Raw genomic sequence first — 4,919 nt, forward strand, 5'->3', positions numbered from 1 at the left:
CAGTGTGGTGGGTTGGGAGTCACTGAGCTCCTCAGGCCTAGCAGAGGTTGCCTGCCAGGGTTCTAGCTCCATGAACGCTGGTGCTGTGTGTCTGGTCCAGGAACCCCTGCCCACTGGTCCCCAATTTAGCACCTCCTCAATCACCAGCATCAGGTCTGGCTCCTTAGCCAGCAACTCTTCAACCTCAGACTCAGTGTTTTAAATGCAGTTGGAGTTCATGACAAACACTAACCCTTTTCACCTTGTTGGAACCACCTCATCTGAATAACATTGTCTCATTCCCCCCAAATCCATGCATTTATTAAGCCTGTACGCATGGTGTTCTCCATTTAGGTGTTAGTGAGTCATGTTTGTGAAGATCTACTGACTATAACAGCACAGTCCACTTCATGTACTCCCTGTCTTGGTTTAGCAGGGACAAGTCCTGTTCCTGGGAAATATCTGTTCCTTTTCTCCCCCTGTTTTCTTTTCTTTGGGGAAATTTGGAGAAAGCATATCTCTTGTTGTAGACACATCTGATGTTTTCCTCCCTTGTGGCTGGGCAAGAACTACCTATCCAGAAGACAGACAATGCTGAAAACACATGAGTCATAACTCTCCCAAAATAAGGATAACCAGATCCATTGTTGGATTAAAATTATATTATGCATTACATTTTTTTAAAAGAAAGCTTTTACGCTCAGTTGATGCAAGTCAGTTCAGGACAAGCTCTTGCAAATAAAATGAATACAGAGTTGTACAGCGGGGAATGTGGGTGGGGAAGCAGTGACCATTTCTGTTCATCAAGTAGGAGAGGTTGTCTCTGAACTTCTGGGAAGAAACAAAATTACATTAAAAATTCTGCTGCCCCTATGTGAAAACTTTTTCTTTCTTTTTTTGGTATTCTGAGCTGAAGAAGAGCTATGAAGTCTGTAATATTTATTTTATCTTTGAGGTGTGCATTGTGAGCTGCATATTTAAAACTCAGCAACATGGTTATCTAGAATGTTTGTGAACATTCTGTGACATCAGAGCAACTCGACCAATGGGAGCATAACAACCAAATGGTCAGTTTTTCATAACATGCACCTACCTATACCATGGACTAAGCATAGTTAGAAGCTGAATTTAAGACAAATAAACAAGTTCATTATTTTCATCCAGCCCTGCAAATAGAGACTGCCAGTAGCAATTGGAATCTACTCACTACATTCCAGCAGTTAACCAGTGTTGTTTTTCTACTACTATGAAAGTTGGGTGCAATAATTTAATCCACCCACCTAAAAAAAAAGAAGACGAAAAAGAAGATGAAAGAAATACCTCTTGCCATTGTACACTCCAATGAAATAAAATGTCCCTGGCCAGAGAGAGTCAAATTGGCCCTTTCATGAATTTTGATTAGTTGCCATGGCAACAGTGACACACTCCATTTAGCACTGGAACTCTTGCCACAAGAGAAGGTGAGATAGAGTAGAGTGGAAGTGGTTCCCGTGGGCTGTCTCTATACACACCAAGCTAGGCCATTCACAAAACAACATGGTCGGATTCTCAGATGCTTCCCCCTCCCACTTTCAAAACAAGAAGATCCTTGTAATCAGCTCAGTCATACTATAACCTGAGAGACCAGGGTTCAAATTCCCACTGGGCCACATGAAACCCTCTGAGTGACCTTGGGCCCATCAGTGCATCTCTCAGCCTAACCTACCTCACAGGGTTGTTGCAGGAATTAACTGAAGAAGGGGGGGGGACCATGTACATCACTTGCTTCCACTATGGAGGAAAAAGCAGCATATAAATGTAATAAACAAACAAGTAGACATTTATGGCTTGATTAACCACTGTGATAAGTACTGTTGTATGGACTCTAATCTCGGAGTGGCAAGAGATTCCATGACTGCCTAGGCTCACTCAGGGTTCAGTTTCCTTGGAATGAAGGTCAATGGAAATGATGGTTTCTTTGGTATGTATGGCTTCATTTACACACATATACAACCTGAGCATAAGATGGAGGGGCTCACAGCATCGACACCCCAATAAATCATGCCTCCCTATTAGTTTTCCAGAAAAGAACCAAGCTCACCTTTGGGCCCAGCACAGAGCACAACTTGCCTCTGTTTCTCCAGCTTCAAACATCAGCCTTAAGAAAGGAACTGCTTGGGCTGTAATTCTCCTGTATATTCTAGCCCCACATATACAGGTTTGAAGAGGTGTCATCAACAGGTGTCATCCACACTTTCTCCCCTCCCAACATAGAGCAGTATGGTACAGAGCAGGGGCTCAACAAAATACCAGACCGCTGCTACCTAAGAACATAAGAAGGACCTGCTGCATCAGGGTAATTGCCCATTAAGTCCAGCATCCTCTTCTCAGCTTGTAGGCAACCCACAAGCAAGGCCAAAGCATTCTCGTCTCCTGTGGTCTCCAGCAAGTGGCATTCAGAAGTGCCACTGCCTTCACCTGTGAAGGCAGAGAACAGAATAGCCACAATGGCTAGTAGCCATCAACAGCCTTTTCCTCCATGAATTTGTCTAATCCTTGAGCAATGGCAAACCTAGACAGCATCTTAAAAAGCAGAGACATCACCTTGCCAACAAAGGTCCGTATAGTTAAAGGTATGGTTTTCCCAGTAGTGATGTATGGAAGTGAGAGCTGGACCATCAAGAAGGCTGATCGCCGAAGAATTGATGCTTTTGAAATATGGCTCTGGAGGAGACTCTTGAGAGTCCCATGGACTGCAAGAAGATCAAACCTCTCCATTCTTAAGGAAATCAGCCCTGAGTGCTCCCTGGAAGGACAGATCATGAAGCTGAGACTCCAATACTTTGGCCACCTCATGAGAAGAGAAAACTCCCTGGAAAAGACCCTGATGTTGGGAAAGATTGAGGGCACAAGGAGAAGGGGCGACAGAGGACGAGATGGTGGGACAGTGTTCTTGAAGCTACCAGCATGAGTTTGACCAAACTGAGAGGCAGTGGAAGACAGGAGTGCCTGGCATGCTCTGGTCCATGGGGTCAGGAAGAGTCGGACATGACTAAACAACACCAAATGGTGGTTATCACTACCTTCTGTGGGAGTGAGTTCCATAGTTTAACTATGCGCTGAGCTAAGAAGTACTTTCTTTCATCTGTCCCAAATCTTCCAAGAGCTTCATTGGATGTCCATGAGTTCTATAATTATCAGAGAGGAGGGAGGACTTTTCTCCATCCAATTTCTTCATGCCAGACATACGTAATTTTATAAACTTCTACTAATGTCACTCATTATGTTCTGACCACACAATTGCTTTGGGGCCTCCCAGATCTCCACTGATACCATGAACTTTTATCTCAGACAGTTTTGTCAATGAGTTCTAGTGTTAAAAGACTTTCAGCCTTTGTTGGAAGTTTTTGGAAGATACGAGGCTGATTGTAAGTGGGGTGCTGGTGTTAGGATTCCTGCTCCATGTTTGAAGTCATGGGATTGTTGTCTATCACATGACGGTGTATGTTTTCATTCCACAGTGTGGGAAGTGACGGAGACAGGATGATTTGTAATTACTGTGTTCCGTGAAGTAGGACTATTGTCCTTTGTTCTTTCTTTCTTTGTTGTCTGATGAGAAAGAGGAAGGAGCTAAGTCAGAATGCTCTTTATATGTAAATAAAGTAGATTAGCCAAAATGCTGAGCTATTGAGTCTGTTACGCGAACTGCCAATACTCTGCAGATCCGTAAGTGTGCTGATGCTTCTTGGTATCAGTTGCTGTGATGTTCGAGCTGAAGAAAGCTTTTGAAGCTCCCAAACGATCGACCAGGAGGAAGAGAACATGCCAGTTGGGCATGTGTCTCTACCAAGGTCCTACATGAGAGTAGGACGATCCTAGCCAGTAGGTGGTGGCAACAGGGCCACTCCTCTGGCCTTGCAACACCATTAAACACTGAGGAAGTGGGAACATTTGTTGGAGCAAGTTGCTCACTTGGAAGTATTTGTGGACCTGAAGCTCCTGATTTGTCTGCTGCCTTCTCCATAGAATCCAGAATTGGACCAGAAAAAGACAAGCCTGGATCAGAAAAAGTCAGCTGGGTGTAATCCAGAATACTAGTGGGAAGTCAGATGTAATATACCACCCCATCCCAAATTGGGATGACTTCTTTAGGTGACTTTCCTTGAAGTTTTCAAGCAATGAAGTAGCCAAGGGGGATGTTTTACTCTGTTTTCTATTTATATATATACTCCCTTTCTGTACTTCCAAAAATACCTTGCATGGTCACATGGTCCTGGAAGGAAGCACACCTAGGAGGCTGCAGATACAGCTGTTCAATGAGCATTCAAGGTATTTTTGAAAGCACAGAATCAAAGAAAGAAAAACAAAGTCTCATTTGGTTCTTTTCTACAGCTTCCCTGCATTTCCTTCTGGGAATGTGTTTCCTTCTGCTCCTCCAAAAAAGAATAAACTAGGAAAAGTCACTCCCTTTTCCCCATCCAAATTGGGTTTCCAATTATTGTCCCCTCCCCCTGCAAATGGTCAAAAAAACTTAAAGCAAGATGTTCCTACCAGCATTAATGAGAACCAATAATCTCCTAAAGTGGAAGTCCTAACCCTATCTACTTAGAATTAAGTCCTATTGAACTCAATGGCCAGGTAAATGGATTGGGATGGCAGTCTCTCTGCAAACCTTGGGAGTAAGTCCCATTGAACTGAATGAGACTTACTTCTGAGTACATGTGGTTACGATTGCATTGCAACTATTTCTTTGGTCATTATTCCTTCAAGTCTTACTCATCTAATTATTATTTTCATTTCAAAGAAATGTTGAAAAGCAACTGATGTGCAGTCGCAAATTTAAAAGCACATATCGGTAAACATTTCTTCAGTGCTGTTTATCAACCACATCCACATCAAAATTTTAGTCTTAAATCACTGACATGAGTTGCAAGACACTAGCAAGTGAAAGGGGGTTTCAA

The 4,919-nt window shown here is 43.1% G+C and overlaps 1 long non-coding RNA gene across 2 annotated transcripts; it reads right to left on the minus strand.

Annotated features, from left to right (window-relative positions):
• Positions 1 to 270: 270 nt before the first annotated feature.
• On the minus strand, positions 271 to 1,398 carry LOC307223801. Of its 2 annotated transcripts, none has more exons than XR_013842275.1 (2): positions 1,300 to 1,398; positions 271 to 552 (listed from the first exon to the last, which is right to left on the minus strand). It is a non-coding gene; the product is annotated as an uncharacterized lncRNA (long non-coding RNA). The 2 variants fall into 2 exon arrangements; XR_013842276.1 differs by lacking the exon at positions 271 to 552 and adding an exon at positions 624 to 810 and having other exon boundaries at positions 1,300 to 1,386.
• Between the last annotated feature and the right edge of the window lie 3,521 nt (positions 1,399 to 4,919).

Source organism: Podarcis cretensis (assembly GCF_951804945.1).
Source record: "Podarcis cretensis genome assembly, chromosome: 9".
In the NCBI taxonomy this organism is placed as follows: domain Eukaryota; kingdom Metazoa; phylum Chordata; class Lepidosauria; order Squamata; family Lacertidae; genus Podarcis; species Podarcis cretensis.